Source organism: Pan troglodytes, chromosome 1, assembly GCF_028858775.2.
Source record: "Pan troglodytes isolate AG18354 chromosome 1, NHGRI_mPanTro3-v2.0_pri, whole genome shotgun sequence".
In the NCBI taxonomy this organism is placed as follows: Eukaryota; Metazoa; Chordata; class Mammalia; order Primates; family Hominidae; genus Pan; species Pan troglodytes.
The window spans coordinates 56,771,329-56,786,002 of record NC_072398.2 but is presented as its reverse complement, the minus strand read 5'-3'; the positions used below and the strand labels follow the sequence as shown (position 1 = coordinate 56,786,002).

General features: G+C 35.5%; 1 long non-coding RNA gene across 1 annotated transcript in view; it reads right to left on the bottom strand.

Moving 5' to 3' along the window:
* The window catches only part of LOC134808478 (uncharacterized), a 158,461-nt gene extending 154,598 nt beyond the window's left edge, over positions 1-3,863 (bottom strand). The window contains exon 1 of the long non-coding RNA XR_010151520.1: positions 3,681-3,863. This is a non-coding gene — a long non-coding RNA (uncharacterized LOC134808478). The remainder of the gene's footprint in view (positions 1-3,680) is intronic.
* Between the last annotated feature and the right edge of the window lie 10,811 nt (positions 3,864-14,674).

The following is a 14,674-nucleotide window of genomic DNA, read 5'->3' as shown; positions in this document are numbered from 1 at the left end:
AAATTACCTCAACATAGTAAAGGCTATGTATCAAAAGCCAAGGGCCTAACACCACACTCATGGTGAAAACTGAAAGCTTTTCCTCTAAGGTCAGCAACAAGGAAAGGATGCCTACTCTCATCACTTCTACTTATCAAGTGCTAGAAATCCTAATCAGAACAACTAGGGAAGAAAAATAAATTAAAGTCATCTAAATAAGAAAGGAAGAAGCAAAATTTCTGTTTGCAGATTATATTATTTATATATTTTTTAAAAATTCCACCCCCCCAAACAGAAAATTGTTAGGACTAATAAAAGTATTCAATAAAGTTGTCAGATGTAAAATTGATACACAAAAATTAGTGTGATTTTAATACACTAACAAACAATTCAAAAAGAAAATTAAGAAATAATTTTATTTATAATAGCATCAAAAAGAATAAAATACCTAGTAACAAGCTTAACCAAGGAAGCAAAAGACTTGTACACAGAAAACTAAAAAACGCTCCTTGAAAATTAAAGACACAAATAAATGGAAAGCCATTTCATGTTCATGGATTAGAAGACTTAATATTTGTAAAAAATTTATACTATCTGAAGTAATCTACAGATTCAATGAAATCAAAATCCCAATGGCATTATTTTGCAGGAATAAAAAACAAATCATTAAATTCATATGGAATTCCAAAGGACCCTGAATAACCAAAACAATCTTGAGAAACAAAAGAAAAGCTTGAGGCCTCATACTTCCTGATTTTAAAACATATTATAAAACTATAGTAATCAAAACAGTATGCTACTGATATAAAGACAGGTATATAGACCCACAAAACCAAATAGAGATACCAGAAATAAACTGATTCATATGGTCGAATGATCTCCAACAAAGGTGAAAAGGCTACACAAAAGCTATGATGGGGGAAAAAAAGGGGGCGGCCTCTTTAACAAATTGTGTAGAGAAAACCAGATATCCACATGCAAAAGAATGAAGTTGGACCCTAACCTCACACCATATACAAAAGTGAACTCAAAATACTTTAAAGACCTAAACACAAGACCTGAAATTATAAAACTCTAAAGAGAAAACAGAATAGATAAAAACTTCATGACTTTGTATTTGGCAATTTCTTGTATATGGCAAGAAAAGCAAAAATACAAGTGGGTATATCAAAAAATCTTCTGCTCGGCAAAAGAAACAACAGAGTGAAAAGGCAACTTTAAAAATGGAAGAAATTCCTACAACTCAACAGCAACAGGAAAAAAAAATCTAATTTAAAAATGGGCAAAGAACAAAAATAGACATTTCTCCCAAAATAAAAATACAAATGGCAAACAAGCAAATGAAAAGATGCTCAACCTCCCTTACATTAAAGAAGTGTGAGTCAAAACAAAATGAGATATAACCTGACAACTGTTAGGATGGTCACTGTCAAACAAAACAAAACAAAACAGAAAATAATAAGTGTTGCTAAGGACATGGAGAAATTGAAACCTCTGTGCACTTTTGTTGGGAATATAAAATGGTGCAGCCCCTATGAAAAACAGCGTGAAGATTTCTCAAAAATTTAAAAATAACATTGCCATATGATCCAGTAATTTCACTTTTAGGCAGGTATCCAAAACAATTGAAAAAGGGATCTCAAACAGATATTTACATGTTACCCATGTTCATTGCATTATAGCAGCAATATTTATAAAATCCCAGAAGTAAAAGAAACCTAAATGCCCATCAACAAAGGAATAGATAGAGAAGATGTGGTTTATCCATAAAACGGAATACTATTCAACCTTTAAAAAGAAGAAATCCTGATAGGAAGTGAGGTAGCCAGTCACATAAGAAAAAATACAGTCATGCATCATATACCAATGGAAATATGTTCTGAGAAATGTGTCATTAGGCAGTGTAATCTTTGTGCAAACAATGTGAAAGTACTTACACAAACTTATTATATGTGGTTGATACAGTTTGGCATCCCCACCCAAATCTCATCTTGAATTCCCATATGTTGTGAGAGGTACCTGGTAGGAGGTAATTGAACTGTGGGGGCAGGTCTTTCCCATGCTGTTCTCATGATAGTGAAGAAGTCCCACGAGATCCGACAGTTTTTAAAAAAGGGAGTTTCCCTGCACAAATTCTCTTCTCTTGTCTGCTGCCATGTGAGAAGTACCTTTCTCTTTCCATCATGATTGTGAGGCCTCCCCAGCCACATGGAACTGTAAGTCCATTAAACCTCTTTCTTTTTTAAATTGCCCAGTCTTGGGAATGTCTTTATCAGCAGCGTGAAAATGCACTAACACAGTGCTACAGCCTAGTGCACATCTAGGCAAAATGACACAGCATATTGCTCCTAGGCTACAAACCTGTACAACATGTTACTGTACTTAATACTGTAGGCAAATGTAACACAATGGTAAGTATTTGTGTGTCTAAACATAGACAAGTGCAGTAAAAATGCAGTATGAAAGATTTAAAATGGTACAACTGTGTAGGGCACTTACCATGAATGAAGTTTGCAGGACTGGAAGCTGCTCTGTGTGAATCAGTGAGTGAATGTGAAGGTCTAGGATATTACTGTACACTCTGTAGACTTTATAATCACTGTACACTTAGGTTACACTAAATTGATTTTAAAATAGTTTTCTTCCTTCAATAAGAACAGATTACTGTAGGTTTTTGATTTTATAAACTTTTTTAATTTTTTAAAACTTTTTGACTCCTTTGTAATAACACTTACATTAAAACACAAATACATTTTACAACAGTGCAAAAACATTGTCTTTCTGTGTATCTTTATTCTATAAGTATTTTTTTATTTTTGATTTTATTTATTTAAACTTTTTTGTTAAAAACTGAGACACAAACACATGCATTAGCCTAGGCCTATACAGGGTCAAGATCATCCATATCCTTGTCTTCCACCTCCACTAGAAGGTCTTCTGGGGCAATAAGACGCATGGAGCTGTCATCTCCCATGATAACAGTACCCTCTTCTGGAATACCTACTGAAGGACCTGTCTGCCACTGTTTTACAGTTAATTTTTTTTATGGAATACCTCCTGAAGGACTTGTCTGCCATTGTTTTACAGTTAATTTTTTTTATATGTAGAAGGAGTACATTCTACAATAACATTAAAGGTATATTGTAGTAAATACATGCCAGTAACATAGTCATTTATTAATTTTATCCAGTATTATTCACTGTACTTAATTATATGTGCTATAATTTTATGTGACTGGCAGTGCAGTAGGTACATTTACATCAGCATTACTGCAAACATATAAGTAATGCATTGTACTGTAAAATTATGACAGCTATGACATCACTAGGCATTCATTTTTAGCTCCATTATAATCTTAAGGGACCATGGTTTACATACATATACATAAAAATACATAGAGAGAGTATATATATATATATATATATAGCATATATATAAACATGGTCCCTTAAGATTAGAGTGTGGCATTGATTAAAACATAGTTATGTGGCATATGACTGTACTGTATGATTCTACTTATATGAAGTATCTGAAATAGTCGAACTCTTAGAAACAGAAAGTAGAACAGTGCTTGCCAGGAAGTGCTGGCAGGAAATTGGAAAGGGGGATGTTTTAATCAGGCTTCTTCAGAAAGACAGAACGAATAAGTTATATGTAGAGAGAGATATATGAAAAGGGATTTATTAGAGGAATTGGCTCACCCAATTATGGAAACAGGGAAGTCCCACGATGAGCCGTCTGCAAGCCGGAGAAACGGGGAAGCCAGAAGCGTGGCTCAATCCAAGTCAAGTCTGAAGGCCTCAGAACTACAGATTCCAATGGTCTCTTAGTCCGGAGCCAAAGTCTCAAGGGCCTGAGTGGGCCACTGCTGTAAGTCCCAGAATCTAAAGAACAGAGTCAGGAGTTCTGAAATCCAAGAGCAGGAGAGGGCATTCTGGCTCTGGAAAAGAGAGCAAGAATTTGCCCTTTCTCCACCTTTTTGTTCCATCCTGGACCCCAGACAGATCGTACCCGCCCACATTGAGGGCAGATTTTCCCCATTGCCAATCTCCTCCAGAAACACCTTCATAGACACACCTGGGGCAGCCCCTCATACTCACCAAAAGACAAATCACCTGGGCCTGCCTTTCAGCAGAAAAGAGATGAGCTCAGTTCCTATCAAAGCATTGAGAACAATTAACGCCTTACCAGCTATCTGGGTATCCCTTAATCCAGCAGAACTGATGCCTAAAATCAGCCATCAGAGGGGAGTTTTTCAATGGGTATAGATTTTTAGTTTTTCAGGATGAAAAAGTTCAAGAGATCTGTTGCACACCAATATGCATATAGTTAACACCATATATGTATTCTTAAAAACAGTTAAGATGGTAAATTTTATGTTGAGTCACTGCCCAAAATGAATAATAATAACAATAAAACAGATATGGGCTCCAAAAGGCCTAACTATATGCAGTTACAACATAATTATCCAGATAATTCAGAATGCGCTTACATTTTTTAAAGGAAATAGTGTAAAAAATAATAATTAAAATTTTCTCATGAAGAGCCAGAGTCTCTTCCAGGTTATTTCCAGAACACAGAGAGCAGAAGGGGAAGAGGTGTGGAGGAGATGGATGGGGAGCTTCATATCTGAATTTGAGAAACCCATTGTATACATACCTCACGCATGAAAGAGTAAGATTTAGACATTGCTTAATTGTCCTTTTAAATGCCAAATCAGCAGGAAAAAGCAAAATACGGGGTGTCACCTTCTATAGCTAACCTTAACCCTGACCTTAACCTGAGCTTCCACAAATTCTTGTGTATTTCTGATAGATAATAAAATCCTTTATTTTTAAATGATAACCTTGTTGTAAAAGGGAGTTACAATGAATAAAGCTACTTCTAATGGCAAAAAATTTGGCTGCACTCAGATTAAATATTCACCATGATCTAAAACTTCCTACACGTTAAACAATTTGGTAACATTTCCTGTTTTTCATCTTCTTTTATTGCTACTCATGTTTGAAATATACTTAATGCCAATATATTTCATAGCTTTCATAAATTTTTAATTGAAACTAAAAGAATAAAATAACATACTTATTATTGACAAAAGCATTGTTCCATATAGTTGTCATAAGTTCAGAACTCTACTGTTTTATCACCAAACTTGGTGCAGAGCAGACATTGTTCATTTTCTTTATATATATTTTATGAAGTCAATGTCTGCATTCTTTGCTATAACTGCTATTGTAAAAAGTATATCAACTGTAACCTCTTGTGCTGAGGAGACATGATCGATCAATTAAACAACAACACAAGAACCATTCAAGTCATGTCAGATCTTCATTAAATATTAGAATGTAACATCACACCTCATTATTGTGATTTAATAATTTAATTAAAATGTCCTATGAAATAAAATAGTGGTCATAAAATTGGAAATAACTGAACATTAAAGAAAAGATTTCACAGCCATCTAAAAGATGAGCATCTTGATTGCACATTTGGCAGGTAAATGAAGACAATAATGTCCCCTCAACTATTGCCCAGGTACCATCATTATTGGCACATTGATATTTGCAAAGATGACTCAGATAAAAATGTTATAAACTATTGTGAGTACATATTATCAAGCATTCATGTACTTGACCCTAAGCCATTAGATCATCTGTTCTTTGAAAATTTACCTGGCTAAAATTGTAGCCATTGCTAACTAAGGTGCAAATTTGCTATTTGCAAATTAAAGTTTGGCCCCACAATTCGCTATTGATTAATATTGTTAAGCAATTTCACGAGAACGTTTGAAATGATACAAATGTGAAATAATTTTATGATCCAGTTAATAATAAAAAAATTGCAGGGCTGACAGGCATATGAATTATAAAGTCTGTTAAAGTGTAGGGTTCTCATGGAGGAAGTACTTTTGCTGGTAAACAGAAATCTCCACTTCTAAAGTTTTACAGTATCTTGTGATTCAAGCTGTTATTTACACACATAGGAACTTCTACAGTTGATTTTGATTACCCCGTGCTAGTACTTTATCATAAAGTCACCTACATCTTCTTTAAAATTCTAATAATATCATGCAAGTATTCATCAAGTGGTAGTGCTGGTGCTGGAAAATAAATGATTAAAATCAATACCTTTGGAATACAAATTAATATAAAAAAAACACCATGATGATGGTCAAAGAGCCTGCATGACTTACTGTGCTGTTAACTTAGGAAAGCACACTCTGTGACATTTTAGAGACAAAGATGAGAAAATAAATATACCATTAGGCCAGGCAAACCTTCAAACTAGCCAAAAGGACGACATGTCAGCAAGGCAAATGGGAAAAATACAAGCAATCTCTCATTGTAAAGTGCCCCTAAGTTTAGGTGGTCCTAAGGGAAATTAGTTTTATGTTTGATGACCAAGAGGGCCTTAACATTCCCCTCAGCTTTACTTGACTTTAGACTCTAGACCCTGACTTCCCTTTTCTTAGAGCATTTACTTGGAAAACATCTTGTAATTGTAAATGCTTTCTCTGCCTCTTTGAGAAGGTAATGTTTTTACAAGCCTCTTGTCTGGTTTATTTATTTATTTATTTATTTATTTATTTATTATTAAAATGGAGTCTTGCTCTGTCTCCAGGCTGGAGTGCAGTGGCGGGATCTCGGCTCACTGCAACCTCCGCCTCCTGGGTTCATGTGATTCCCCTGCCTCAGCCTCCCGGGTAGCTGGGACTACAGGGGCATGACACCACGCCCGACTAATTTTTTTTTTTTTTTTTTGTATTTTAGTAGAGATGGGGTTTCACCATGTTAGCCAAGATGGTCTCAATTTCCTGACCTCATGATTTGCCCGCCTACAGCCTCCCAAAACACTGGGATTACAGGCGTGAGCCACCATGCCCGGCTGCCTCTTGTCAGTTTTACAACCCAGGAATGTCTTTCTCAAGGACCTGGGAGCCATCCCTTTGAAATGTAATCATCAAAGAAGATAGCACCTTCACCTCCCAGTCTCTATGGGAGGGTAGGAGCCTAACGTTGGTGGGCACCTTGTTCCAAGTCGTAAAATTACCTCCTATCACAAAGATAAGGAAAACTTTATTTTCCACTTGGTAAGGTCAATTAGCAAACACAGATGACTTTTACTTTCCTCCACCCTAGTTCTTAACAAATCCCTGCCCTTTGTTTCAGTAGATCTGGGGATCCAGATTTGGTCTGTGTTCTCTTCCTGATTTCTAAACTATTCTAGCATTCATATAAAATCAAACAAGACCCCAAATAGCCAAGGCAATTTTAAGTAAAAAGAATAAAGCCAGAGGCATCACATTATCTAACTTCAAACTATACCACAAGGGTACACTAACCACAGCAGCATGGCACCGGTACAAAAATAGATAGACACGGAACAGAATACAGACCCCTGAAAAAAAAAAAAAAGACACACATACAACCAACTGATCTTTAACAAAGTTGACAAAAATAAACAACACCATTTAACAAAGTTGACAAAAATAACACCATTCAACAAATGGTACTGGGAAACTGGCTAACCATATGAAGGAGAGTGAGTGAAACTGGACCCATAGCTCTCACCTCATACAAAAACGAACCCTAGACGGATTAAAGAATTAAATATAAGACCTCAAACTATAATGCCCTAGAAGAAAATCTAGGGAATACTCTTCCAGATATTGGCCTAGGCAAATAATTTATGACCAACTCCTCAAAAGCAAATGTAACAAAAACGAACAAAAAAATTGGAATCTAATTAAGCAGGAACTTCTGCCTCAGCCTCCCAAGTAGCTGGGACTACAGGCACGTGCCACCACGCCCAACTCATGTTTTTTCTTTTAGTAGAATATATTACCAAAAGAAACAATCAACAGAGTAAACGGACAACCTACAGAATGGGAGAAAATATTTGCAAACTATGCATCTGACAAAGGACTAATGTCCAGAATTCATAAAGTTCTTAAAGAAGTTAACAAGAAAATAAAAGAAAACACAAATTATCCCGTTTAAAATAATCCCATCAAAGGACATGAACAGTAACTTCTCAAAAGAAGGCATACAAGCAGACAACAAACATACAAAAACACAAATGCAAATCAAAACCACAATGAGATACCATCTCACACAAGTCAGGATGGCTATTAATAAAAAATTAACAAAAAAAAACAACAGATGTTGGCAAGCTTGCAGAGAAAAAGAAGGACCACTTAGATTCTGTTGGTGGGATTGCAAATTAGTTCAGCCACTGTAGAAAGAAGTTTGGAGATTCTTAGAAAACTAAAAATAGAATTACTATTCCACCCAGCAATATCATTAATGGTCATATACCCAAAGGAAAATAAATAGTTCTACCAAAAGGACACATGCACTTGTGTGTTTATCAGAACGCTATTCACAATAGCAAAGACACGGAATAAACTCAGGTACCCAATAACGGTAGATTGGATAAGAAAATGTGGTACACATACACCACAGAATACTGAGCAGCTACAAAAAGAATAAAATCATGGCCTTTGTACCAACATGAATGCAGCTCCAGGACATTGTCCTAGGCGAATTAACAATGAAACAGAGAACCAAATAGCACATATTCTCATTAATAAGTGGGTACTAAACACTGGGTCCACACAGACACAAAGATGGGGAAAAAAAACACTGGGAATTCAAAAAGTGGGGAGGGAGGGACAGAGGGATGAAGGGTTGAAAAGCTATTTGTCAGGTGTTATGTTCACTACTTGGACGATGGTATCGGTAGAAGCCCAAACTTCAACATCACACAGTATACCCAGGTAATAAACCTGCACATGTACCCCTTGAATCTTAAATTTAAAAAAATGAAAAAATTAACTTACTACTGTTAAACTTGTTTGGTGTGATTTATTTAGCAGGTGGGTCTTGAGGAACGCCATTCTTCACATACATTGTGGCATCTCTATATTGTAGTGATGGGCACTGAGCAGATAACACAAGAGGTCAGAAAATAGTTCTTGAAGAGGATAGAACGTGTCTGCTTTCTGTTTCTTAGGGGTTTAACTGTCAGCACAAGAACCAAAAAAAAAAAAATTATTAACGGAAGCAGGGGTAGATTATGGCAGAAATGTTCTGGTTCCATAATTTTGGAAGCTATCACATCCCTCCACTCTGCAGTGGAAGAAGCATTCCAAAGAATAAAAGGATTTTAAGATCACAGGGGAGAGAAAGCACAGGAGAGAAGAAGAACAGAGTATCTATCATTCATTGGGAGGCGAAACTCTTTAAGAATCGTGTGGAGGCTGAGAGCAGAATGGAGAGAGCAAGAAGGCTCTCAGGGCAGACCACTCATACAGCACCTCTCTAACTTTTTATTAAAAGGAAAAAGAGTGGGGAGATTGCTTTCTCTCATTAGCAAATACCAGATACTTTTTAATTTATATTCAATATGAAGATTTAATAATATGTGATTATCTGAATCAGTTGTCCTTGGAAGTTAGTCAGTTGAAATTCAGAGAATAAAATAAAATGCTTGTTTCAGGTAAACAGCTCTCCTCATTCAGTTTTAGGATTTCGGCAGATTTCCACTACCACATTCTGAAGACTATGACTGGTGAAGGGCCCATGTCATTTATTTGGACAGCTTTCATGTGTCCCTTTAAAAAGAGAGAGGTCATATTAAAGGTCTGCTGAAAATGATTTTTGTCTTTTTATTCAATGATGCTGTCTTCTTCAGTGGACAGACATGAAGCTCAATACTTTTGTTAAGAGCCCTGCACAGAAACCTGAAGTCACAGCATCATATTTTAAAATTGATTCTTTGTTGACTGGAATCTCAAGCTACTTATATTCTACACTAACACTGAATGGGGAAATTTCCGTTGAGTTTCATGACATACTAAGGTAAATCTGGTCATGGGTCACTGAGAAAATGAAGAAAAAGAAAGAGAAGGAGGAGAAAAAGGAGAAGAGTATTAGCATTCAGTTTCCAGTTGACAGCAAAATGTCCTCAGAGTATCCTAAAGAAAACGAAATACCTACTTCAAATGGGTAAGGGATTACTGTCTGCACAGAGGAGAGAATTTTCCATACACTTAGACAATGCAAATTTAACATCACAGCCACCTTACATTAGAAATGTATTCATCCCAACAAATGTGTACTGAGTATCTTGTATGTTCCATCACCATAGCAGGTAGAACAGATACAGAAGTGAACAAGATCAACCAGGCCCTGCTTTCATGGAGCTTACATTCTATTGGAGGGAAAAAGAGTCAATCAATGCAGCAAACAAGAATATTTTAAGAAATGATAATTGCTAGAAGACAATTAAAATAGGATGATTTGATAGAAAATGTTTTCATAATTTTATAATTAGATTGGTTACTCAGGGAAGACCTAGCAGAGGGTAAAATATTTAAACTAAGAACATTTGCAGCTTCATCCATGTCCCTGCATGACATAATCTCATCCTTTCTATGGCTGCATAGTATTCCATGGTGTATATGTACCACATTTTCTTTATCCAGTCTATCATTGATGAGCATTTGGATTGGTTTCATGTCTTTGCTATTGTGAATAGTGCTGCAATAAACATCCCTGTGCATGTCCCTTTATAATAGAATGATGTATACTCCTTTGAGTATATACCCAGTAATGGGATTGCTGGGTCAATTGGTATTGCTGGTTCTAGATGCTTGAGGAGTCACCACGCTGTCTTCTACAATGGTTGAGCTAATTTACATTCCCACCAACAGTGTAAAAGCGTTCCTCTTTCTCCACAGCCTTGCCAGCCTATGTAACAAACCTGCACGTTCTATACATGTATCCTGGAACCTAAAGTAAAATAATTTTTTAAAAATAAAAAAAAGAACACAAGAAGGGCTTGACCATTTGAAGATCAAGAGACAGCTGGTGTAAAGACTCTGAGGCAAAGGACTTGATTGTAGGAAGAATGGAAAGAATCTCAGTGGGCTAACAGATGGAAATGAAATAGGGAGTAGGATAAAATGGGGGCATAGAAGATCATTGGAGGGATTCAAGCATGGGAAGAACAGCAACTCAAGGCATTTGTACTATGCAGTAAGTCTGGAAAGCCAAGTCCTAGAGCACTGGATCCTTGGGAGACCCAACTGAATAAGAATAACAACAACCATGAATTGGTTCAATAATACCCATACCACTTGCTTTACAAATGTTTTTGTTATATCTTCAATTGCCCAACAATCTAACCTTCACCCCATTTTACAGCTTGAAAAACTGGAGTTTAGAGAGGTGATATGACCTAAGACTTCATAGTATGTAAATGGCAGAATCAGAATTCATAATATTTTATGAATTATTGGATTTGATTCCTTGGCGAAAGACATGAGAGGAACATAAGAGCCCTTTTCTGCCTGCTAAATGTGTCCTTATCTTTCTCTCCAGGAGCCCCAAGAAATAGATTCCATTCCAGGCTCCTCTCTGCTTTCTTCTCTGACTCAGCCCTGTCTTCTGCTTCAGTAATTGAACAGGAGTTATAACTCGCTGGGAACCTCTGGTCTAGGCAGCTGCTCCTCCGAACTACTCTTAGAGGACAGATCCCACCCCAGAGAAATCATCTTCAGAGGGACCACTCTAAGTTTACTCCTTGAAATTAATTCTATCAACATAAATTCAGTGTTTTCAAAAGGAGTAGGAACTTAGAATATAAGTATTTTATTGTAATATAATTTTACAGCATTTACTATTTCCTATATAAACATGGTAAAAAAAAAAACTAATAATATAACTAATCAAAATGTCACAATTCCCCAGTACCCTAGAAAGTCAGTTGGTAGCAGAGAGTGTCCTGCCATTAGTTCACTTATACAGGTGACTACTTATTTTCATATTAAACAGAGAAGTTAGCATACGTAATGCTGTAGGGCACACTAAAGGCAAGATCACAAGTTTAGTGCATTATGGTTCCAAAGCATTGCAAAGTAACTTTCAAATTGCAAGTTTCTCTAAAAACAAAAGTGAGTTTATTAAACTTCTACTTGTGATGAGACTATAAGGAAAAAATTAATTGCTCTAATTTCCCTCTGAATAGGAAAAACTAATTTTATGTAAGGAACTTTCCGTGGACTTTTATTTAACCACACACACATTTGACTGAGTGTGTCTGAAGTACTTCAGCACCTCTTGGTATATTATCATCCTGAACTCGTTTAGAATTCAGTGAACCATCACAGAGCATAATATATTCATTTGGTAACCATTTGGATGTCACACTCATTTCTATAGGTATTCAATTGTAATTCAACATTACTGGGCACTCAGGAAAAGCGTTAGCCTTAATTTCTTTACTTGCCCCACGGTTAGAATTCATCCTCTGCATATAAATCAGCACATTTGCATGTACAATTTATTCTTGATCTGAGCTTTATATTTTAAAGAATCTCTTTTTCCTTATTATCACGTTTAAATGCAAATTGTTTGATACACTGCTAGTCTATTACAGTTGTGAAGAAACTTATAAAGCAAGAGATTCCATAGGTTCAAAATCGCTGCAAAGTTAGCTGACTTTGCCTTGTTTTTTTTTATTTTTTAAAAAGTCCATTGTGCCTAAATAATATAACATATTTTTGCCATTTTTGTTCCCCAGCTAAATTCAACCAGATCATGTTAAAATATAAATATCTATGGAAAATCAGTCTTAAATTTTGGGAATTATGAGGAATGTCATCCCTCACGTAGAATGTGGCCTCTATATTTTAGTGATAAAAGTTAAGCAATAATACAGGGGTTCATATAATGGTCTTGGAAGTGGATAGAACGCCTCTGCTCTCTGATTCTCAGGGGTTTTACTGCAAGTACGAGACCCAAAAAGTAGGAGTAAAAATGACGTGACTGGAAATGTTCCAGTTCTAAATATAAATACAGAGATAGAGATATTAACCAAAAGTATAACAATTATAACCTGTTGAGCTAAATCCACAGGGTCATGGCAGATAGATAGATAGATAGATAGACAGATAGATAGATATAAACACACATAATATGTGTTTGTGATAAAAATTTTCCATTATTAAAAATCATAACTACTTAAGCTAAACTACAAAATACATAAAATATATATGTAAATATAAATGTGAGTGTATTATACAGTGATACCTAAAGAGTAAAATTATTAACTTTTGGTCATGGAACAATATTATTTTTAATTATAACATAACTAGCTATAACTAAGATCTAAAATATTTCAAAAGTAAGATCTCATATAGGACTCCAATACTTCATTAAAGATGTAAGATGATGTTAAAACCCCATTTTATTAGAATACAAAGTAAAATAGAGGTTGATTTTTGGATTTGTAATATATTGAGTTCATCATGAATATGAAAGGGCTGAATCTCACTCCATATTTTTCTATTGGTTTTAAATTGCTTAGCTGTCTTCAATTCTCAAAGCCAATAGATTGTGTACTGAGAAAACAAGATTAAAGGCAGTAAATCATTGCTAAATTAATTTATTCATATTTCTTGTTAGCCTTTTAAAAGCTGAATAGTAAATGAATGAATAAATGAATTGTAAACAAAGAGACGCATAGACCTAGTTTTAGATTCTGGCAGAGATATCAAGACATATTTATAAATACCCACAGTGTCCTGGGTAGACTCTTTGCTATTCCCTGTGAGGAAACTCCACCTTCCATTAACTATCCCCTACATTTTATTTTATTTTGTTATTTTATTATCGTAACTCAACATAAGATCTACCTTCCTAAATGTTTAAGTGTAGAATACATTATTCTTGACTATATTACAACATTATATAGCATATCTCAAGAGCTTATTCATCTTGCTTGACTAAAACTTTATATTCATTTCTGACCCTGAGCTTAAAACTGATAAGCTCTACTTTCCTAACAGCACTAAAAAGAACTTAACTGAAAAATAACTGAAGTAATATATTGTCTCCTTTAAACAGTGTGCCAGTCAAGTAATATAGGAAATAAATGTTGATTTTTATTGTGTATAATTATGCCAGCTGAGATGTGTGTATGTGTGTACACATAAAGAAAATTTGATTTAAGAGAAGTATCAAGAGAGGGCTTTTAAAGAATCATAGTTTCCTTTTTCCACAGTCTCTACTTTCCCATATGTTGTTCTTATTTTTAATTCCTTAGGGTTATAAATCTGCCAAATGCTATGTAGTTAACACAAGCTCACATCATGGAATATGTTGTGTTGTAGGGGCAGAAAGGTGTGATACCTTTCCTTACCCATCATAGGGGTCACAGCTGACACTCCTGTAAGAAAAGACGGATTAACAAGAGAAAAGAATAACAAATGTATTTATTCAAAATGTTTTCTCGAAGCAGAAGCCTTCTGAAATGAAGACCCAAAGACTGAAGGAAAAATGTCTATTTTTACTCTTAGGTTTGATGAAGAATGGACAGCCATGTGCAAATATGATTGTACAAAAGGGTATGAGCTAAAGGAATAGACTGAGGCAGAAAACCCAGCAAGGCCTTCTGTTCAGATTCTTCTTGGCCTCTTTGTGTGGCATTTCTTGCTCCCGGGTATAAGGCAAGACCCTTCTGGAATGAGGGTCTTATAATCTACCAGCAAACAAGGTAGGTCAGATAATTTCTTTACAGCCAGCTCCTACACAGAAAGATGGGGGAAGGAGAGAGTAATATTTCCAGTTTCTATGGCCTTCCTTGGGGAAGGAAGGGGAGCAGGGGAAAGAAAGGCAAGAAAGAATCA